We start from the raw sequence: 25,304 nt of genomic DNA, 5'->3' as shown, positions 1-25,304 counted from the left end.
GATACTACTCACGTGGTGAACGTGAAGAAAACAAGATCTCACACATATGACGTGGAGAAAATAATCAGAAAGTAATCATTAACTTGTATGTGTAAGAAGTAAGGTCTGGGGGACAAGTGGAGTTTGTGATCAAAGCACAATAGTATATTGGCATCAGATGGAAAGTAATTTCTGGCCAGTGATATAACAAGTTATTAGTGATCCTATTATAATATATCACCAGCTATCCTCAAATGTTTTGCCCTGTGGTGGTGGCTTTCCGCCCTAAGTTTTTTTCTAACCCATTTATGTAAATAGAACCTATTTCCCCACAATAAATAAACATACTCACATGTGAATGCAAGCAAGGGAGGGGAGAGAGAGAGAGGGAGAGATAGAATCCCAAGCAGGCTTCCTGCTGCCAGCACAGAGCCTGACATGGGGCTCAGTCTCACAAACTCATGATATCTTGACCTGAGCTGAAATCAAGAGATGGAGGCTTAATGACTGAGCCACCCAGATGCCCTAATCTAAGTTTTTGTTTTGTGGTTTTTTTTTATTATGTAACCTTATATGGAGGGGCTTACTCTTTAACTTTAGGTTTATCATTCACATTGGGTGGTTATATTTTCCAGTGTCTCAGGGCTGTGTAATTACTCACAAGGAGCAATTTTAAGAATGTCCAGCCTGAATGGCTTTTACTACTGGAGGGAGTGTCTTGTAGTTTATCATGAGTCACATCTTGTGACTCTTTGTATGACCTGCTAACTTTTAGGTTAAGGGTCAGCCTAAAAACAAAATGGCTTTACTTTGCTCAACTTGTGTCCTAAGCTTTCCTTCCCTCCTACCTCATAGGTAGTCACTATTCATCATTGCATGGAACAATTGTTTCATTAGGGATTGTAAAGTGAAAATATTATTTAAAAAAATTTTTTTTAAAGAGAAAATATTCTAATATCATTCCCCTTTCACTTATTAGCTAGACTATTTCTAGAGGGAGAAAATCTTTATTAACTCTTGTTTGACCTTGAAGTAAGTTTCTTACAATGAAGGAAGATAAATGTCTGAATCTCCACCACCACAATCTTTATTTATCTGTATTCAAAATATCTGGTAACATCACTAGCATTGCCTAAAAGTGACTAAAGAGGCTTTATTTTGTTTGTTTTTGAATCATTGCAAACATAATTAATGTATTATGGTTCAATACATTGCAGTTACTATTGTTATTGAAAAGAATCTCATTTTTTTACCTATGTGAGTCTCTTAGAATTTCTTGCTTTCTTTAGACACGATTGCAGTAGTTTTCTTTTCTTTCTTTCTTTTTTTTATGACTTGTTTACCTTACTGTATGATCATATTCCAGATTCATCTTCTAAATGTTCTGTCTTGGTGTAGTTATCTGCCATTTCTATTAGGACTCCTGACTTCTTTTAATAGAAAATGGTTTGGGGCACCATAATTAAGACACTAGGGATTATCATGGCTACAGGATTACTATGCCTTTTCAGTAAAGAGTAAATAGTTATTCTTATTAAAATATATCATAAGTTCATTCTGATATTTCCTAATCAAATCTAGGATCATGAGAGTTTTACTTACCATTAAAAACATTTTTTAATGCTTATTTGTTTTTGAGAGACAGAGACAGAGCACAAGCAGGGGAGGGTCATAAAGAAAGGGAGACACAGAATCCAAAGCAGGCCCCAGGCTCTGAGCTGTCAGCACAGGGCTTGACATGGGTCTCAAACTCAAGAGCTATGAGATCATGACCTGAGCTGAAGTCAGGGGCTCAACTGACTGAGTCACCCAGGTGCCCCTACTTATAATTTTTTAATTTTTTAAATTATATTTTTATTAAAAAAAAACAACAAAAACACTGATAAAGGGAAGCACACAAACAAATGCATAGGTTAATGAGAAAACACTTATGCAAATGGAAGATGTAGCTTTTTATTGAAGTGAAACGAAATGTGTAAGAGAACAAATTTTCAGGAGTGTATAATAAATACAGTTGAATTTATTCAGTTGAATTAGAGTTGCCATGATATATTTATGTTGAGACCTCTCATAGACTGCAGAATTATATAGTCATCAGAATAAAGATGGTTATAAACAGACATAAATAGGGTTGAAAATATACCCTGAGTTCGTAGAGTTAAGAGGGAAAGGGTTTAAGGATGGGTTCCTGTGAATTTAGGTTGTTATCAGATGTGAAAAAAGAAAGTAGACCCAACCATAAAGATTAAAGCTAACACAAAGGGATAAATCATGACCTTAGAGTGAAAAGGAAACAGGAAGAAAAGTTTTAAAATTCTTACATATAAAACACTTTCAGATATCATAAACATGACAAATAAAAAGAGAAGTGAAGAATGCCCAGGAAATGGCCACTAGGTGGTCATCCATGACACTATTCAGAAGAGTTGTACTGGAATGTTTGGATTAGAAATCACATTTCTGTGGCTGGGAAAGTGATGGGGATAAGAAAAAATAAATTGTAAAAATAATAAGTAGACTTTAAAGTTAAACAGCAAATTTCAGTTACCTGATCTGCCCAATTTATTAATCATACTAGTTTTGAAGTGATGTCCTTAGAGACTCTCTCTAGTCAAATGAGAGGCCAGTCTGACTCAAGTTTTATAAAATTTTATATACTAGAGTCCTACTGAAGATACTATTTAAATGAGTTGTTGTTTTTAAAACTAAAAATTTGAAGACTGTTGCTCTCCAATTATCTTTCTTTTTGAAAAAAAATTTTTTTACTTCTTTTAAGAAGTATATGGTTTAAAGAAAGATATATAAATGTTTTAAGAAATAATATACTGTCATCCTTTTATCCTTTTAAAAGAAAAATTTCATTTTCTCCTCATGGTCCTTGTGTATTATCAAATTCTGTAACGTAATGTAAATCATCTGAAGTTGTCTAAAATTTTTCCTAAAATTTAGGAAACCAACAATATAGAAAATTATTACATATTTTCAATAGATAATCAAATTATAAATATCACTTTCTCTTAAAAAGTAAAGACTTTTTAAGTCTCTCACTTATTAGAGGACAATTTTTTTGTATGTTTCGAAGTACTAAAATAGTATATTGTTGGAACGTTCTCATTTGTAGAAAAGGCATTGGTTAAATTCACTTTTTTCTTCAGTCAGTGGAAACAGCTGGTAAAATTCTCCATCATTATCCATTCTTTCATATATTTTTTCCTCTTAGTTAAAACAAAGCATATGAATCTATTTTGAAAAGAAAGTAAAATGAATTGATATAATTTAAAATTTTATGATTTAGTTGATAAAAGTTAATTTCCTAAAATACTACTTTTAGTAGTATTTTTTAGATAAATACAGTTGCATTATAGCTATCTTTTAAATGTACCAGTTATTTGAAAAAATAAAACTTTCTGAAAATCTTCCATTGATAAATTGACTCAATTTTTTTACCTGTCAATTATTTTTTGAAAAGTTAGGTCATAGATAGCTTTGCAGATTATTCTGATTAGAGTCATTCTCTTTTCTTTTTGCCAAAGGTAGCATTTCTCTAAACTTTCTTTCCTCCATGTGTTTGCTAGCTCTGTAGTATTTTTAAAATAGTGTTTTGTTAAACAAATATAACACCAGTGTGTCCACTCCTTTCCCTCAACAGATGGTCGACAGCAGATGGTGCAGATGATTGTTCATAGATTTTCTTAGAACAGAATCAAGAAAAAATAGTCCAGGTGTGTTCATTTGTTGATACTACACCCAAATTTAACCAATTAAATATGCTCAAAAGAGTCTTTTTGAATTTAACTCCACTTATATTACCCTGAGAAAGATATATACTTAGAGTCCTCTCTTGATTGATTCAGCCTGTTTCCTTGTCACTTTCATCCTAGTAATTCATGGCATTTCCTTGGTAATTTGAAATACTTTAGCTTTTAAAAGTTGGCTAATAATGTGTTAACAGAGAAAAAAGCCACATGAACAAAACAAAAATGGTACACCGGAGTTTACAATGAAAGTTCCATTTTCTTCCTAGTCTCCCTTGCATATATCAAGAAAAATTATTGTGTGCTAATATACGTATATAAACATTCATAAATATGTGTATCATGAGTAACTTGCAGATCTTTCATACCCACACCAGAACATTTATTTCATTGCTTTATTCCATTGTCCAGGTAATTTTAATATTCACCATTTTTTTAATTAACATTCATACATAAGAATTGTATAGTTCTTTTTTGTGCTTTCTCTATTCTTTAGGGAGGTTATAATGGAGAATATTGTGGTATTAGAAGCTTTCCTAATTCCCTGATGCCCTGCCCTAGAGAAAGTTAAATACTATCAGCTGGTAATCTTCTTAAAATTTGGTAGGCTTTTCTTATGTAAGTGTCTGTGTTTTTCCCTTGGCTTTAGCAATTTTAGCAGACACGCGTTTCTGAGTGTGTAGTGTTTATTCATGCAGTGACTGTAACTTATCAACTTTCTTTTCAATGGCAAACATAAATTCATTTAATTTATTTAGTTTCCTTTGATTTCATTGTTTCATATTTTAATGAGGAAACATGTATTGTTATTAAGTAACATATAAATCACATAAAATAATGTAACCAACATACGTAACAACACTACTCAAGTGAAACTGATGTCGAAATTTTGCCTTCTTAATTCAAAAACCCAAAATATTATAAATGTATCTTATAACTTACTCCTTTTCCCAGAAGTAAAAAAAAATCTTGAAGTTTGTGTTTTTATAAATTATATTGAGAATTTTTTCAGAATTACATATATTAAAAATCATACATATTGCCATAAGTAGATCTAGTTTCTTTATTAAGTAGATCCATTTCATTTCATTTATATTTCTCACGAAATGTTAAAAAACATCTAATCTTATACTTTATATTTTATTAATTTCTAATTTCATCTTTATTACTTTTATTATTTTATTATAGTCTTCATTTTGTTACTCTTTTACTAAACTGGTATTTCACTTTATTTTATATAGCATTACTTTGAGAAGTAATTCATCAAAGCATGGCCTTAACTTATATACTGACCCATGAGTATTTCACTGTATTTGTTTTTTGACATTTTGCAATTTTGTAATTTTGGTTATTATTTTTTTCTGACAGAATATTTGCCTTTAATGTTAAGATTTATTTTTTTTTTAAATATCTGGAATTAGAGTTTTTGCCCTATTTTATGATATGTATCCTTTTTACTACATTGAGATTAGGAACTTGTCTTTACTCTCTCTGATTTCTATGGAAATTAACTGAGTTTTAATTCAAGGTCTAATTCATGACGATTTTCAGCTGATATTTTTTTCAATTAAGTTAATCCATTTAAAAAATTGTTTTAGGGGCACCTTGTTGGATCAGACTTCAGATTTCAGTTCAGGTCATGATCTCACAGCTCACAAGTTCGAGCCCTGTGTCAGGCTCTGTGCTGACAGTGTGGAGCCTGGAGCCCACTTTAGGTTATCTGTTTCCCTCTCTCTCTGTCCCTCCCCTGCCCCTGCTCACACTCTGTTTCTCTCTTTCAAAAATAAATAAACATTTAAAAAAATTTTTTTTAATTGTCTCATCTTTTGTTTCCAGAAAATAAAATTGCCTATTTATCTATCATCTGTATCTGTATCTCTGTATCTTTCTATATATAGCTATTTAATGAAAGAGTGCAGCTCTGGGGCACCTGGATGGCTTAGTCAGATAAGTGTCAACTTTGGCTTAGGTCATGATCTCACAATTTGTGAGTTCGAGCCCTGCATCGGGCTCTGTGCTGACAGCTCAGGACCTGGATCCTGCTTCAGATTCTGAGTCTCCCTCTCTCTCTGCCCCTCTGTCACTCATGCTCTGTGTCTCGCTCCATAATAAGTAAACATTAAAAAAAATTTTTGAAAAAAGAGAGAAGGAGTGCAGCTCTATAGGATGCAAATAAAAAGCATTACTTTTTTTTTTTTTTTCCAATAGCCATTCAAAACCATTTTATGAGTCTGGTTTTTCATAGTTCCCTAAATGAAAGTTCTGATAGTTCCCATAACTTTTATTTACCCTTAGATAGCATACTAGTCCCTACAACTTGGATAAAATTTCTACTTCATTCTAATGATGAAGATCTCAAACTTCATGTAAAAAAATTTACTCTCTCCCTTGGCAGTGCTTCAAGCTACAAAACTTTCAGTGAAGGAATAGGTCATGCTTGATTTGTTTTATTTCCCTCTTTGTGTTATTCCCCCACTTATCCCCCATTGGACTACCTCTAGTTCCCGTAGGGATCCAGCTATAAGAGAGAAGAGTGATATAGGTCAGGAAATAATCTGCTTGACTAATATTGTCTTTATCTGTCATTGGTAGTTAAGGGTTTAAGGAAAGCTCTAATTGATTTTCCCAGGATGCTCCTTCATAATTTCCTCAGAGATATCTTCCTGCAGACATCTAATTGAAATAGCTTCTTTAATAAAGCCAAAGCTGCCCTTTTCCTAATCATATAGCTACCATCTCAGCCTCAGTACCTTCCAGCATGTCTATAGCCTTTCCAGACTGGCCTCACTTCCAGCAGGAAACACTTTGGTTCACGGAGCTTTATGCTAATTCTCGGGCCAGGGGCATCCTGCCTACCCCAAATCTGATTAGAAGGAAATATTTATTATATTGAAAGTGCAGAAACTAAATGGGGTGTTATCATAAAGCAAATATCTTCCACTCTTAAGACCTATAAATCTTAATACTCATTCTTCTTTTGTTCCTAGGTGAAACCTGAACTATTTTTAGAGTTCTTAGAGAATATTAAGTTATCTGGTCATACCCAGTCACAAAAACAGTTTCACCTTGGTAATTAATAAGTCATTAGTCCTAGAAGATATCAACACATAGTGATTTTAGATCATGGATTCTCCAGACACTTTGCATGTGCTCAAATCCCAGTGTCAATGCTCCAAAACTCTGTGACATTGAGAAAATTCATAACAAATGTATGCTTGTTTTCTGATCGTAAAATTAGAAGAATAATAGCATGCACATCATAAGGTTTTGTGCATATACGAAGTGTCATAAAAGTGTTCATAAAACTTGGAATATCTAAAATATATCTTTTCTTGTAGCTTGGGCTACTCCAAGTCTAAAAATTTCATTGGGAAGATGTGGGGGTATACCTTGGGAGATTTATTTCCATTTACACAAATTCCATTTCTCTCTCCACTTCCGTAAATAGCTACTACTTTTTGCCAAGTTCTTGGATCATGTAAAAGAAAAATAAGAGAGTAGAAATATCATACCAGCCTTGACTTTGCATTACCAGTTTAGGGGATTGGCATGTGTCTGTTTTGCTCTCATTATGGCTACATGACTGTAACTCCTTTAATATTTCTTCACTGACTGGTAAAGACCATGTTCTTAAAGTTCTGAAAATGAGCTCTTGATGACTGGAGCATATATCGGTTAAGTTATTTTGTATAGAATTTAATTATACCAGAAAGTCAAAATGCATGTACTTTATGACCTTTAAATTTCATTTCTAAGTGTCTACCCTAGAGAAACTCTCACACATGTGTACAAGTAGACTGATATGAGAATGTTTATTGAAGCACTCCCTGTAATGATGAAAAAGAAGAAACTACCTAACTAGTTCTCAATTGACATTTAAACTAGTTTTCTCCTATGTTACCTGAACTCTCAATATAACTCGTCACAGTTTCTCCATTAATTTTTATACTCATTATTTCTATACCATTTCATTTGAAAATATTAACTTATTTAAGTTGTAATGTCTTTCCCACATTTGCCTTACTTATCTAGTGTATGCACGTAATTCTTAAGGATGCATGGAATTACAACTCCCAAGTATTGAAGGCCATAAGACTTAATAATGCTTATCTCAAGTGATTATTAAAACTGAAAGTTCTGGATTAGCTTGGACAATAAAAATTTAAAGCATATCATCCTTCTCTGTACTTTCACTACAATAAAAACATTCAATATCTTTTTAATGCTTTTAAAGTGACCTAAGAGGTCCAACATGCTTTGGCCCCAGCCTGGATTTTTCATTTCCATATAACATACTCCTATTATCCTTCTGTGGTTTTCTGAGTGGACCCATAGCTTCTCATGTTAGAGTTTAAAAATGCCTTTGCAAATGTCAAAATCAACACCCTTATATTTTCCTCACCCATCACTCTGTTTCTTTCTCATTCCCCACACATTCTCTCTCAAATACACGCACACACACACACACACATACACACACACTCATACACCATGCACATACATACAACCTTAACATAGTCTATAATGTTACAAAATTTTTGTCAGTGTTTAACATCACTTCCTTGGGGAAGTCTCCATTGATGACATGTGGCCATAAGCTCTCATTGCAAACTACAATCTGTTTTCATAGTTATCATTACAACTACAATTAGATAATTATGTTTCAATTACTTTTGTTTTATATCCATCTCTCCCACTAGACTGTGCACATATTGTTAAATAAATGGATGAGTGCATGCATGAATGATTGAATGGATGGAATCAGGCCAACTTAAATTAGAATTTCCAATTAATGTCAATAAGCTGCAGGTTTCTTATCTGAAAAACCTATGGTAATAATACATATTTTACAGAGCAGTGAGTATTAAAGTCAAGTATGTAAAGTGCAATAAAGTATGTAATGTATATATAGTAAATTGATAAATCACTGTCTCACTGTCAACTATTAGTAATAATGCTCTTTTCTCTAGAAGACTCTTTAAATATAAAAAAGTAATAAAGTATACGAAAACACTATATGAGAGATTAGATAATCTGAAAACTCTCTTAACTACAAACATTTAGAAACACTTCAGAAATGAGTAGATAATTTTCAAAGAAACTAAGGGAAATTTCCAGGAGTTAAAATCAAGTGGAAAAAAAAAGAACACTATCCTGAATATTTCATAATGTAGATTGATACTTATGGAACCAAGAAGATTAAGTTTTGATGTCTCACTAGGGATAGAAATTGAGATTTTGAACATGAGAAGTAAGAGGTTGAATTGAGATAAATATCTCTATTTAGCATCCATGAAAGGCTTTATACTCAGCAAGAAGCTGACTAGGATAATAAAATAACACAGAGAGACAATAAGGAAGATGGGAAGAATTTGTTAGCACAGTGAGGGTGGGGCAAGAACTATCATCTCAGAGGGATGTCAGGAAACATTTTTTTTCCCTCAGAGTGTGGTCCAAAACGATGAGTTCACTATCCAAAATTATAAAACACAAAAGGAGGAAAACAACCCAACATACTCTTGAGTTAGCACACATATCAAATAAATCAATGGACAGTATACAGAAACAATATCTTTAACAACACTAACAGAATAGACCAACTTTTGACCAGTTTATAAGTGAAACAGAAGCAAGATACTCATAAACAAATGGAAGAAGTAAAATGCAAGTTTGTAAGTTTTTGGAAAACGGGGTTATTAAATAATAGAGAATACATGCACTAATACTCAGAATCTATCAATATGTTGCTAGATGGCATGGCTAGGCTAAATTAAAATTACAGACAGAATTAAGAATTAATTTGTTACAGCATCAGAAATAAGTAAATTATATAGTTGCAATTTGCCTTTACTCCAAAGTGACATAATATATCTTTGCCCAGATCCTTGTGGGGTACCTCAGTGGCCTTACACAAAACACTTACAGACAAGATCTTAACCCCATCCTATTTCCTCTAGGAGATATCATTCTTTTGATCTCTTCCTCTGGAGAGAATCATTTGAACACTACTCGAGAGCACACAAATACTCACAAAGGAGCTTACTGGAAGGGGGGTGGACCATTACCCTACACATAGTACAAGGTTCCCCTTTCTCAGTTAAAATCCTAAACGTTAGTTGGAAAAACCAGAGCCACTCCATCCCTAACATTGTCAAGTAATGATTACTCACCCTCTCAGCATCCACAATGTTACTACTAGCTCAGCATCTTTTAGTTGTCTTTGAGTTCTAGAAGCAACACACCCTTCACCAATAAGTTTTACTGAAGCTCATTTGTTGTTACTTGCAAATCCCCACAGTTTTGTATAGGGCTCCCTCCAGCAAAAAAGCCCTAAAATCTGTCCAAATTGCAATAAAACAGGTGCTTCTATTAATGCCAAAGAAGAGAAGAAACATTTTCTTTAGAGGCTTTGGCCTGCTGAGTCTCAGGACCACCTATGATGTCCATAAGTTGTCTGTTTATTCTCGTAGAAGAAGTTGCCCTCCTCAGGCCCATTTTATGTTAATGAAAGGGACGATTGCTGGCCTTATAGTGAGCTATTCTGGAAACAAAGTCTCTGATAGGACCCATGCCCCCCATCCTCTGTACCTAGCTGCTTATTGTACTTTGAGACAGAAGCAGCACCCTACTCGTTAGGAATGGGCACCAAAGCCTGTCTGCTAGAGCATAGAGCCAAATCTGAGCCCTCTGGCATATCCAGTATGCAGGAAGGACGGCCTCCCAGTCTTCTGTCTTTTGCAGTCCCAGCTCTGGAAGATTTCAGTCTTCTCCTAGACTCTTGGTGCTATAATCTGAGTGTGACGCCCAAATTTCATTTAGTTGAAATCCTAATGCCCAATATGATGGTATTAGCATGCAGGATCTTTGGGAGATGTATAAGTCATGAGGTGGAATCTTCATGAATGAGATCAGTACCATTATAAAAGAGACCTTATAAAGCTCCCAAATACCTTCTACCATGTAAAGACACATCTAAAGATCTACAGTCTATAATCCGAAAGGGGCTCCACTAGAACCTGATCAAGCTGGCACCCTGATCTTGGACCTCTAGCCTTCAGAACTGTGGAAAATAAATTTCTGTTTAAAAGCTACCTAGTCTGTGGTATTTTGTTATAGCAACCTTAATGGACTAAGACACTTGGTTACCTAGGGAGTCATTTGGATACAACTAAGTGAATATCAAAGGAGTTCACAAATTTTATAGATGGCATCACTGTTATTAAATATCAAAAAGCTCTGTGGGGAGTTGCTGCCTTTTCATCCCTTAAAGAGAACATACCTAATAAAGAATAGCACCTGAGCCAAACATAATGTAATGTTAGCATAATGAGCCAAACATCAAGTAAGCATCTTGGCAAGGGATGCCCTAGCCAGAAATAAGCAATAAATGCACGTTAACAGAATTTTGGGGGGTCACCTGCTGGCCAATGGCAGCAACAATGATTCTTTATTTAAGGGAGAAGCCTTGTCTTGCCTTGTATTTATCCAAAATATAAATCAAAGTTATGCTTGTCCCTACATCCACTAAAACAATGACATGAGGTCTAACCAAAACACTATTATTCCCTTCATACAGTCTAGACATCACTGGTAATGAATGACCAAGGTTCTGATTTTACTTCACAGAATGCACGATGTTGAACTCTTTTTTTTTTTTTAATTTTTTAATTGTTTATTTATTTTTGAGAGAACAGAATGTGAGCAAAGGAGGGACAGAAAGAGAGACACAGAATCTGAAGCAGGCTCCAGGACATGGGGGTTGAACTCACAAACCGTGAGATCATGACCTGAGCCAAAGTCAGATGCTTAACCAACTGAGCCACCCAGGCATGCTGTGTGATGTCAAACTCCTAAATAAGCTTTCACCGTGATTTTCACCTCCCTTACCAGTCTCAGTCTGCGGGCATTATAATGCAATAATGGCTTGCTTAAGTAAGTTAAAATACAGTGAAATGAAACATGACCCATTGCATTTATCAATCAAACATTACAGGTTAAGTGTAATAAAGAGTCTGGCCATTTTTTGATCTTTGGCTGCTGAGAGCTTTTAATCCTCACCTCACTCTTCCTCCTGTCATTTTATCTCACATCTGGGAAGACTGGTAAGAAAATTTGGGTGCTCCCTTCTCTTGTGCTGGCAAGAATTTAAAGTTTAAACCATATGTGGGAACACTCAGCAAGGCTTCATCCTAAAAAACACAAGTCAGTCTTCTTTGCCCACTCTGAAACCAATTTCAGACCAGCTTTGGAAAATGGACCTGCTCACTGCATATTTATTATGTAACCAACTTTCACACCTCTTGGTGTGTGTGTACATCATTAGTCCTCACACTGAAAACTAACACCCTTGTAAGATGATCATAAAACACAGGGTATATAAATATTTACTAAAAATCAGTTGCAAAGACAAAAAATTAAAAAGATAATTGGGTAATAGATCTGTTCAGAAATTTTAGGAAGAGATCATAAACATAACCAGGTGACCATGGATATGCTAATGAAAACTAGAAGTATATAATTTTCCTACATCAGACTAGAAAATATGATGTAGGAAAATTTTGGCTAGAATGGAGATCGAAGGAAATTCTCAAATACTGTTGGTTTTATCTTAGCTTGGAACTAATTTACAATTTAGTAATATCTGGTTAATTTGAAGAGGCATATGCTATATGACTGAGATGATTCTAAACATTAGTTTTGTATGGGATAGTCCAACTATTCACCTGTTTTCTGGCATAATAATGAATATCTCCCCTTTTTGTTCCAGAAATGATCCCAGTTTGGGCAGTAAATTATTTAGTTATTCTATTTATGACCTTATATTTAGACAACTATATACATCCTAAACAAGTACATATACATATGTGTAAAATAAATTCATAAGAATGTTACTATTGTATTATTTATTACAGAAAAATTACAAATATAATTTATTCTTTTTCTTAAAAATGTAAACTTGATTTTACTTGGGTGTTATTGTGCCCAGTCAGAAAAGAAAATAAATTACCAAACCTCAATTGCTTTTAGGAACATCTGTATGACACGGCATTGGTTAATCATACGCATATGGAAAACTTCACGTGGAATTTTCAGGAAAACTCTTTAAGAGGGAGATCAGTTGACACATACCTGTATGCACTTTTCTTCCTTTATCCTCCTCATTTCAAAATGACCATAATGTCTATAGTGTGGTCTTCATAATTCAATTAAGAGGGGAAGACCAAGAATTTCACATACCCTTCAGTACTCATATCCATGAACTGTGAATTCAATACTAGGAACAAACTAACTTCCTGTGGATAAACATTATTTGGAAAAAGTGAACTACTTTTTGTTAGATTAATGTTACTCTCCCCTCCCATTATATGCAATTTAAATATCCAAATATTGAATACAACAAAAAATCTGGTATAATCATAGACTGAATCATTATCCATTGGTTAAAATGATTAAACTAGAGTTGCATATAACAACATGGATATATAGTTTTTAAGTTGTGGAATGATAAATCCAATGTTTATATAAAAATTTTAAATATGCAAAAGTGCTCTACTATATTAGCGAATATATTTATATATCGAAAAGTTACATAGGGATAATAGGGAAAATATCAACAACAATATCATTCTTATCTGAGGATAGAAAGAGAGGATAGAGATTAAGGAGGGGACACAATGACTTAATTTGGAACGGCTAATTCCTAGTTTATTTAAAAATAATTACAAAAGTGAAACAAAAAATGGTAAGACAACTGATTTGTCACTGCATAGTGGTTAGTTATATTATTCATTGTATTTTGTGTTTTTTTTCCTATAATAGCTGATGATAACTGACAATTTTCATGTATGAAAACTACATAGGAGAGAAAATGCAAAATTCTCATTCACTACCATGAGATTTTCTTTTGGATCTAATATCTTGTGTGCTATAATTAAAGAGGAAATGTTAATATTTCTCAAGGTAGGGTTTTAGTCAGATTATTCCACTTAAATGAAGTTCAAGTGAGAACCATACATTTCATGTAAGTATATAAACAGGTCATTTTATCATTGTTAGGTTTGAAATTACATTCATTAAATCTCAAATACATCCTGCTTTCTCTTGGAATGTTTTACCTATATAATTTCCCAAAGCTACTGCCACTTAATAAATTCTATATTTAATGGTCTGTTTACATACGATAATTATTCTGTTTACTTTTTCTAAAGACCTTTTACTTGTCAGTTATCATGTGCCTTTTCCTTCAATGAAAGTTTGAAGTCCTCTAGTAGGTGGATGACAAGCAAAAATTTAAACCACAATAAAGAGATTTCATCCATCTTAATTTTTTTTGTTACAGAAAAAATACATGTTTTATATTAAATTCATCTTATTAAGTGAAAACTGCATAGTGGTTAATTTTGTCCATTTTTAGCAAAATTTTGAAATGACTACCATGCTAGTAGATATCATCAGCTATTTTATCAATTTTACCTAAATTAACACAAATAATAATGCTTTATTAGCATACAAAATAGAATATGAATGAAATAATCATTCAGTTCAAATGGTTCTAAAGGCATCCCTTTTATTCTTTGGCATTTATTTGCAGAACTGGGAGCATACATTTTCTTTATGTGTTTGTGGGATTCTACTCTTTCTTACAATCACTATAATTGATTCAACACCACCAATGTTGTAGACATATACTCACCTACCTACTTACTAAAGAATATCATGGGCAATGAGGCCTAACATTTTGACCCATTTTTCTATTAACATCTGGGTACTAATTAGTATACTAAGCTTCTCTAATAAATGATGCATTGTTTTTTCTTTCACTGCTTTTGAGAATTTCTCTTTAACTTTGACTTTCAATATTTTGACTATTATATGACTGGGCTGAATCTCTTTCATTTTACCCTTCTTGAAATTTGCTGAGTTTCTGGGTGTATAGATTAATGTTTTTCTTCAACTTATGGAATGCTCTCAGCCATTGACATTATTTCCTTGCATATAATTTCCATTAGTGTCCCTCTCATATTTCCTCCATAATATCCCCATTCCTCAACTTTGGTTGAATAATGGCGTTCCACATTTCTAAGAGAATCTGTTCCTTTGCCTTTTTTTTTTGTTTTTTTCCAGATTGCATAGTCTCTGTTGATCTATGTTCAAGTTCATTAATTCTTTCTTCTGCCAGCCAAAATCCACTGTTGAAGACATTTGGTCAATTTTTCATTTCACTTATTAAACTTTTTATCTACAGAATTTCCATATGGCTCCTTTCTTTTACAGCAATATCTTTAATGATATTTTCTCCTGGATGTGACACTATTTCATATCTTCCTTTATATTTTAACTGTTTCCTTTGGTTCTTTGAATATATTTAAAATAGTTATGTGTTTTGTTTAATTTATTTAAATTCAAATTAGCTAACATATAGTGTAGTATTAGTTTCAGGAGTAGAACCTAGTGAGTCATCACTTACATATAACACCCAGTGCTCATCCCAACAAGTGCCGTCCTCCATGCCCATCACCCATTTAACTAATCCCCCAACCCACTTCCCCTCCAGCAACCTTCAGTTTGTTCTCTCCAGTTAAGAGTCTCTTAATGCTGGTATGAAATATTTGTATCCTAAGTCTCAGTCTGCTATGGCTGGGTAGAGCTTCTGCCTGACAAGTGAGGGCAGGATGGGACATCAGAGACTTCATTTTCACAGCTGTACCTGCTGGAAGTACAGCTGCTGCTACGTGCTTCAGGGAGCACAGGGATGATGAGGATGTCAGAAACCTGTCCTTTTCAGGTTGAAATTGCAGTGTCACACAAGAAGGTGAGAGGTGAGACAAACCCCATCTTCGTGGCCATGCCTAACCAAGATAGAGCACCCTGTGTAAAGCTTCCACACCACAAAGCTAGAGTGGGAGTAAGGGAGTAGGCCCCGTCCCACATGCCACAGATGCTCTTACTGTTGTCACTGGGATTTTGTAGATTAAATGAAAGATTCTCCAGTGACTGTGTTCTTTTAGAACATTTTCCAGAGTTCTTAAGTGATTTTATTTTATAATTTTCATGAGTGAAACTATTGTTTTGATGAGAGGCAGTTCTGTTGACATTTTTTTTTCTTGTGCGTTTACAGAAGTTGTACACCAAAATGTATTATTTTAGTCATCACAATATAGAGAAATAAATATTATATAATACATGCCTATTACTTCCTACTATTTATTTGATGAGCTTAAATATCATGTTACCTTGGGAGCTAGTCTCACACGTGCAATGTAAATTTGCCTAATCCTCTTCCCTAGTTATATATCAGTTTTCTTTCATATCAGCTGTTTTTATTTACATAGTAATTATAACTTAATATAACTTATATTAATATAAACCATCTTACTGTATATCTTCTGTATCCCACAAGGACCATGTTCATTTATTTACCGCTTTTTCAGAGCACACAATATGTATGAATTTACAATTTTAATTTTTTTAAAGTTTTTAACCAAATGAATGAATGAATAAGGGAATACATTTTCTCCAACCTATCTGAATCACAGTATAAATTTAGAGTATAAATTAGAGTATGAATTTAGATGTATACTCTATGACAAAATGTTAAAAATATATTTTCACTCATTTTGATTAATGTGGTATAATACTAATGTAGTGTCATCATTTGTGAAATAAAAAATGTTATTTTAGACAGAGCTACCTTGAATGTAAAGAAGCTCAAACCTTAGGGCCCATTGCTTGTAAAGGTCCCTTCAATATTTACCCTATATAATATATAATATACTATATAGTAGGTACTATAATTATATATAGCCTGTGAGTATATAAATTACATAGTATTTCAGTAAATAAATAAATATATATACACACACATATATAATATACAAGCAATGTAATGCCTAATTATTTAGATTTATACACTATCATGTCAAATTCTAAAGGAATTTGAATTACTGTTTCATATGTCTTATTACCTTATTAAATTTATTTGTTTTTTAGAAATAATGATCCTATAAAATTAAAACATAATTGAAGAAACTATTGCAGTTGAGACTCAAGGCATAAACTGAGAGAAAGAAGATTTCATAAATTTTGTAATGTCGAAACTTTTATACATGAAATAGAAACTAAAAATTTTATGGTCATTTTATAAAGACAGGGAATAGAGTCATGATAGTCACTAGACTAGAGATAATGAAAATTACAACAAAAGATAAAGAACACTGTGAGAATCATAACATTGCCAAACTAAAAATGAAAAAGCAGAAGGAATATGCAAGTAATGGTAAATAAATACACAGTTTATAGGGTCCGAAAAGCACATAAAAGTGTGCCAATAATAGCTTCATTTTGAGGAATTAACTTTGGTAGATAAAATTAACTTCTACAATTTTTATTGAAATACAGTTTATGTTGTCATGATGTAAAATTCATAATAAACCAATTTGAAGTAGATGCTGACAGCAAAATAGTGAGCGTCAGGAATTAAAAATTATTTCAGAGTTGTCACTACACAAGAATAGTTAAAATACCTTGAACTCTTACAGCCCGTATAATACAAGCACTTAAAGTTTTCCTTCTTGACAAGTCTCAAAATGTACACCACATTACCGATAAAAAGTTGCAGTGTAGGAGTGCCTGGGTGGCTCAGTCAGTTGAGCATCAGACTTCAGCTCAGGTCATGATCTCACAGTCTGTGAGTTTGAGCCCTGCATCAGGCTCTGTGCTGACAGCTCAGAGACTGGAGCCTGCTTCAGATTCTTTGTCAATCTCTCTCTGCCCCTCCCCTGCTCTCAATCTCTCTCTCTCTCTCTCTCTCTCTCAAAAATAAACATTAAGAAAATTTAAAAACAAAGTTGCAAAGTGGAGGTATATTTCTTTAAGCCATCAATGCTGATGAGCAAAATTAGCCAACCATGCTAAAGAAAAGGTTGAATTTTCTTTCTGTTCTCTCTTTAGAATATTATTTTAAAAGTTTATTGTCATCTGAAGAGAAATTTTTTTAAAAAATAGGTAACCAAAATGTAAATAAAATGTAGTTATTTTGGAAAGTTAATCAATATCCTTTGTTTTCTTCTAGATTAAATGTTTGTGATATACATAATAGTTTTATAATTTATAGTTCGTTGTAATTTATCATTTCAAATATTCACTTTCATATGTGACATTCATAATTTTGTAGACTATTATATATAATTTTTTAGTCCCACAAAATTGGGATATGACCCAGGGTGGTGATAAATATTTAATAGATTATCACCTTTTATTCATTCATGTAACATGTATCAAGGTATGTGACATAAACATATAATATGTATCAAAACATTTGACATCAATGTGTAACATGTATTTATAAAGTAATGATAGGGCATTTTCCCTGCATCTGTAAGCAATAGGATATTATAGAGCCCACAGATGAGTCCAAAGTGACTCAATTGTCAAAAGCCCACATCAAAGAGACTTGCATCCTGACTCTTGTTATAAAATTCCCATCAGTCTGCAACAGCTGTATTAAAAAACAAACAAACAAACAAAACAGAAACAAAACAAAAAACTGAATCATGCTCAATACATCTATGAGATCCTGAAACCTGAGAAGTTTTGGGTATTTTAAATTGCTGGTAGAGGCAAGAAAGTCCACATGATTGCGTCTCAAGGAAGAGTTGGGTTGGTTTTGACAAATATGACTATAAGAAAACATCACTGATGACAAGCTTGCCAAATTAGCCAAGGATATTAATACCACTCTAACCAAGGGGACTTGGGGGTTCTTGTTTTGTCACTGAAAGCACGTGATTGTGCCTTTAACAGCATCACCAAATCTCACTGCCAGATCACAAATAGCTGCTACCCTCTCTGCTGGCCAAGGGTATTGTGTCTTCCTCACTGGAGTCAAGTTGGAGGCAACAGGAGGAAGGTATGAGAGAAAAAAAGGCATAGGGAGTGATAAAGAGCCTGTCCCAGTTGAATTCCAAATCACTGAAGATTTAACTCCATCTTGTGTGGGATGAGGGGTGAGCTAAAATCAAATATGAAATCTAATCTTTAAAATACAAAACACATGATTTTAATAACATACAGTTATCATTTTTAATCCAATTATTCTGTGGAAACAAGTAGGTGATTTCTCCAGAGTATAGTGTGTATTAGTTACTGACAAAAAAAATATTCCGTGTTGAATTCAAAAAATTAACAGCAACACTAAATACCTAATACAAATGTGAAAATATTTTAAGAATCATATACTTAGTTGTAGATTCAGATTTCTAGTCTTTAGATATTACCTTATAAAAATAAGAGTAAGTATGCTTTAAAATGTTGTTTCAAGAAATGATTATATATTAAATAATCTGGTAGAAACACTGATAAACTATTATGGTATCTGAGGGGAGGGAGATACTTCTTTCAGTTATTGTTAATAGAAGAATATTTGTGGATGTTGACCATGAAAGACTAATAGGTTCTTAAATTCTGGAGAGATGTGAAAGAATGTAATTTATGGCACAGAAATTTTAAATGAGAGATATAGTTTGTGTGGGAGATTAATGTCATGAAATATGCCTAAATGTACTCAACACAAACTCACGATAGTATTTTTTTCATTGGAGTGTAAGTGATAGAATTAAGCATCTGTATGCTTAACTCAAAAACTGGATGCATTTCACATGCTTATGATTTTTATTGTACCATAGTAAAAGATTAAAGGTAAATTTTTACATATTTTATTTGTGTGTCTATTCTGTTGCTATCTAATTCATAAAGTGGCAATATGTTTTCTAGAAACATCTTATTTTTAATGAATTACTATAAACCACATAGCTTTGCTATTAAAAAGGAGGCATGGAATCAAATGACAACTATATAGATGATCCAAAGATGAAAATGATATCAACAAGGTCATGTCTGCAAGAAAAACTTAAATCATTCGATTGGTTAATATGTGCCTTCATTTCTCCCTGTTAAGTAGAAACCAATCTGATTCCTAAGCAACACAAAATATAAATTGTACCTTTTCTACTTATTTCCTTTATGGGATATTAGAAGTTTACTTAAAAGAATCCCTGGGAAGAAACAGCAAGAATTCTCAATTATTTTCTATACATATGCATAGGGAACTTCTCTAGGGTAGAAATAAACTGAGAAAAACTCATTCTCCTTGAAAACAATCCTTAGCTGAAAACAGGGAAATTTCCTATGACAAAAACACTTTGTAACAAACACAAAAAAAAAGACAGTTATGATCTTAACATACTCACTTCTGTTGATTTAAAACTGTTTGGTAGGCATCTTGGATATACTAGAATTCGGTTCAGATATAAAATTATTTAAAAATGAAAAATAAATTTTGTCTCTTCACCCTTGAGATTTTAAAGAAACCTTATGAAAAGATAGACCAGTATCAAAATACATTTTATTCTCTCCTTGAGCCAACTATAAGCTCTGTGTCTTCAAAGGTTGCTTTTTTACTTCAGAATGTATGTTTGAAAAATATTAAAGATCTTGTTTCTCTAATTTGATTTTATTAGTGGATAGTAAAGCAGGAGAAATTTAGATTAAAATGCTAAAATGTTTATGTAGGGTGTTTATGTGACACCAATGCATTTGTGTAGAAAACAGAATAAAATTACCAAACTAACATTTATGCTTATATGACAGATAAATGTGTCAATGGATATCTCCCATTTTGTGGAACTTGGTGTATGTGTGTGTATATATATATATATGTATATATATATATATATACATATATATATATGTATATATATATATATATATATGTTTTATAAATGTATGTCATGAATTTGTTTAAAGGATATAATTTGTTTTTGTTAAAAACTGTGAATGCATGTACTTATTGTAATTTCCCTGATAGAACTTTGAGTTGATAGATTGAATACAGCATAGGGTGAAATGGGATTACATTTGCAATTACGAGATAATAGATAAAGAGTTTGCATCAACTTCAACCAAAGATTATAAATTGCTGAACTGTGCAAGAATTTCATGCTTAACAGAAATCAGAGTACGTTTCGAAGTAAAACTTTTTCAAAAGCCACAATATTTTGAAGGTACACAGTAATGTGATCACTATGGATTCTTCTATATACATGTTTTATAAATACCTGTTTGCTTTTCAGCAATTGTTGCTGAATATTTTAGTGTTGTTTAAATTACATATTTTTTCAAGTTTTCCATGAAAAATTTCTAGAGCTTTAAAAATGTATTCATCACAAATTGCTGAGAGGATTAATCTATGTGTTTGAAAATAATTTTAGGTAAGTGTTTTACTGAAGTTCATGATGTTACATTATACATAAATGTGCATAAATCGTAAACAGATTTTCCCAAAATTAATGGACCATTGTAACCAGCACTGAGATCAACAAAGGAGGAGGTCTTGTTTTTTAATCTATTTTTATATGTCTTTTGATTGGGGCATTTAGTCCATTTACATTCAGAGTGATTATTGAAAGATATGAATTTAGTGCCATTGTGTTACCTGTAGAATTGGTGTTTCTGATGATGTTCTCTGCTCTCTGGTCCTTTCCATTTTTGTTTTTGTTTTTCTCTCAAAGAGTCTTTCCTTAAAACTTCTTGTAGGGCTGGTTTAGTGGTCATATTCTTTTTTAGTTTCTGTTTGTCTGGAGCACTTTTTATCTCTTCTATTGTGAACGACAGTCATGTTGTATAGAGTATTCTTGGCTGTGTATTTTTCACATTCAGCATGTTGAATAGACCACTCCTTTCTGGAGGCCAAGTATCTGGGGACAGAGCTATTGTGAACCTGATCTGTCTTCTCTTGTAGGTTAAGGACTGCTTTTCCCTTGATGCTTTCAGGATTATTTCCTTGTCTGCATTTTGTGAATTTGACTCTGATACCTTGGTGATGGTCATTTTTTGTTGAATGCAATGGTAGTTCTCTGTGCTTCTTGGATTTGATGTCTTTGTCCTTTCCCAGATTCGGGAAGTTTTCAGTTATAATTTGCTCACATAATACTTCTGCCCCATTTTTTTCTCTTTTCATCTTCTGTTACTCCTATGTTACGAATGTTTACATTTTAATAAATTGGTGAGTTCCCTAAGTCCGCCGTGGTGATCCCTGACCTTTGTTTCCCTCTTCTTTTTAGCTTCAGTATTTTGCATAGTTTTATCTTCTGTATCACTAATTTGATCCTCTGCCTCATCTACCTTCCTTTTTATGGCCTCCATTTGGGTTTGCATCTGGGTTATAGCATGTTTAATTTCCACCTGACTTGAACTTAGTCTTTTATTTTTACAGAAAGGGATTCTCTGGTGTCTTCTATGTTTTTTTTCAAGCCCAACTAGTTATCGTTATAATGGCTGTTTATTTTTTTATTTTTTTTTTCAACATTTATTTATTTTTGGGACAGAGAGAGACAGAGCATGAACGGGGGAGGGGCAGAGAGAGAGGGAGACACAGAATCCGAAACAGGCTCCAGGCTCCGAGCCATCAGCCCAGAGCCTGACGCGGGGCTCGAACTCACGGACTGCGAGATCGTGACCTGGCTGAAGTCGGACGCTTAACCGACTGCGCCACCCAGGCGCCCCTATAATGGCTGTTTAAATTCTAGTTCAGACATCTTACATATATCTACATTGATTAAATCCCTGGCTCTCATTTCTTCCTATTCTTTCTTTTGAGGTGAATTCTTCCATCTTGTATTTTAGAGGAAGAAAAACCAATAATAATAACAGAATGAAATAAAAATTTGAAAATTAAAAAAAAAACAGATAAAGGAAGTAGATCCTAGGTGTGTTTTGGTCTGCTTCTTAAGAGAAACTTGATAGAAAAAAGAGAAAAGAGAAAAGAGAGAAAAAAAATAATAAAATAAAATAAAAAAATATTTTTTTTTCTTTCTGTATCCAAGAAACAAAAGAAGAGAAAAACAACAAAAACAAAACAGAAGCCACAGCAGCAACAAATAATGAACAAATAAACAAACAAACTAAAAAAACCCAAATGAAGCTAGATCCAGTTTCCCTTAGAGCTGAAACTTTGCAGCATTCTAAGGTCAGTAGACTAAGCTCATGGAAGAGATTTTTGCTGGTCTTCTGGGTGAGGGGCCTGCTGCTGCTCTGATTATCAGGCCTACTTTCCCTACTGGGGATTGGTCTGAGGGCACATAGAAGGGCTTGATGTAACTGCTCTGTTCTCCAGTTGGTGGTGCTGTTTAGCTCATTGGAGTTGAAAAGTGTTGGTGGGCTAATGGTGAAAATGGTTTCACCCCATTCTCTAGTCTCCAGAGCAAGAGTTCATGCCCTCAGAGACAAGTGATCAGTCACCCCTTCCATGTCCCCTACTTCTGTCAGTTCCCTGCCTTCCCCATGTCTGTGTCCAAGCTATCTACCTACCAAGTGGTGCCTCCCTCCAGAGTTTTATCTCAGGTGTGGCTGTGTTTCAGAACCACACTTCAGAGACCCCTAGGGCTCAGACCAACACTGATCCTCTTAGGGAATGTTTCCCACACTTTGCCTGGTACTGACTTGTCCCAGGAAATGGTCACATGACCACACAGAAGCTTCAGAGTTTGTGATAAATCACAACATAAAGCTGGCACCAAGATTTGCTGCCCTCAGCTGGTGACTTTGTTCCTATATGGGTGAACGTGGTGACTTGATGGCTCCCATTGTGTCTTTTGTCCATGGAGAGGTAGTATCACCTCCACCAAATACACTCCAAGCAGGGAAACTGCTACTCCCCGTGCCACCCAAGGGATCTTTAGACCATGCTGCCCGCTCCCAGGCTCTGCCCCGCTTCCTCCCTGGAGCACTTCCAGGTGCTGACCTCTGACTTCAGACTCTGTGTTCCTCTGTTAATAAAAAAAAAACAAAAAACAAAAACTGGCGGTATTGCAATCCTCTACTTTTTCCCCCATCCATGGTTTTGGGGAACAGTTTTTTTTGTTTTTTGTTTTTTGTTTTTTTTGGTACAGTACTCTGTGCATGTTTTCTTTCTTTCTAGCTGCCTTCTAGGAGAGTGCTTTCTTGTGCAAACCTGATGCACTGCTCTACCCCTCCTTCTGTTTTCTCTTCTACATGAAAATGGCTGCCTGCCCTCTGTGGTACTGTGGCTATTTTCTTCCCCAGTTTGCCTCTCTACACCATGTACCTGCTGCATTCTCTCCCTCAAATTATGCAGACTGTTCTCATAATTCTCAGATTGATTTCCTACGTGTTCAAAATGGTTTGATGTTGATCTAGCTGTGTTGGAAAGATGAGACTAGCACAGGGTTCCCTAACTATGCTGCCAACTTGTCCTTTGGTGATTTTGAACAGCCTTCACCTATTACCTAATTGCAAAACTCCTCAGTTGTCTCCTTGAAGCTGAATTCTTGTAGGATTGGGTGTAGACTAGTCCTTGACTTACAATTAGATTAAAACATATGTTAAATTGAAAACCGATGGGTTGTTTGTTATCGGAATAAATAAGTACGTTAATTGTCTTCTTATATTTATGATCGAATCTTTTTTTTTCTTTTTTTTAGTTGCATGTTGATGTGTGTATCATCCGTAAGTCCATCTCTGGCATTCTTACTTTGCACATACTATTTTAATGGTATTAGCTTATTATCTTAGGGCATGGCCCTGACTAATATGTATACATTAGTCCATATTCCTCAAATATGTACTTAGCTAGCCACATTTTAGTGTTTATTGGTCTCCCTTGAAATTTTCTAAATCCGCTTGATTCAACAAGTTCAAATTTACACACATTTTTTCCTTCAAAATATAGTATCCATGTCAAGCCAGAAAGCTAGAAATCTTTTAAATTTGCATTATTAATTTTATTTCTCACCACTACATGCAGTGGGTTACCACATCTTAAGAATAGTGAAGTAAATTTAACTTTTCTTTGACTGTAAGTATAATAGAAGTCTCTATTAAAATATTTTAAAAATAAATTTTAAAGAAAAAATACGAAATGATCTTATGACCTAGTGTTAAAATTTACAACTTTGATCAATCTCTTCTACCTTATGCACATTTTTCAGTAGGTTCGATATTATAGGCCATGTAATCTTGTTTTTGCTTTATACTATTCAACATCTACTTTTTAAAAACTGTACACTAAGAAATAATTACTGAATTGAAGATTTAGGCAATTTCCATTTATTTTACTATTATAAATAATGCTTTATTGAACTCCTTGTGTAAGACACTTTTATTTACAGTTATTTCCATATGATTGATTCCTAGAAGTAAAAATAACTGTCAATGATCATGAGTAATTTGAAGACTCTTCACACATATTACCAACATATTTCCCAAAAGAGATATAACAATGTATACAATCTTCAGAGTGGCCATTTCCTTTTACCCTGGATAGTATTGACTATTTTCATTTTAAAGGGAGTAAAAGACATCAAAAATAAAATTTATGCTTGATATATATGTTACATTAATTCTACTTCTTAACAGTTTCTTAAATCAATACACTCCTCTTTGTTATTACTGCAACTGCCTTGGATTTGGCTCGTATAATTTGTCTGTTGTGTGGCATTTGCCTCTTAAATGGTATTTCAGCATTGGTTCTAATCTTCCTCCATTCTTTTGTCA

The sequence above is a fragment of the Lynx canadensis genome, chromosome A1 (assembly GCF_007474595.2).
Source record: "Lynx canadensis isolate LIC74 chromosome A1, mLynCan4.pri.v2, whole genome shotgun sequence".
Taxonomy (NCBI): domain Eukaryota; kingdom Metazoa; phylum Chordata; class Mammalia; order Carnivora; family Felidae; genus Lynx; species Lynx canadensis.
This window is presented reverse-complemented; position numbering follows the sequence as displayed.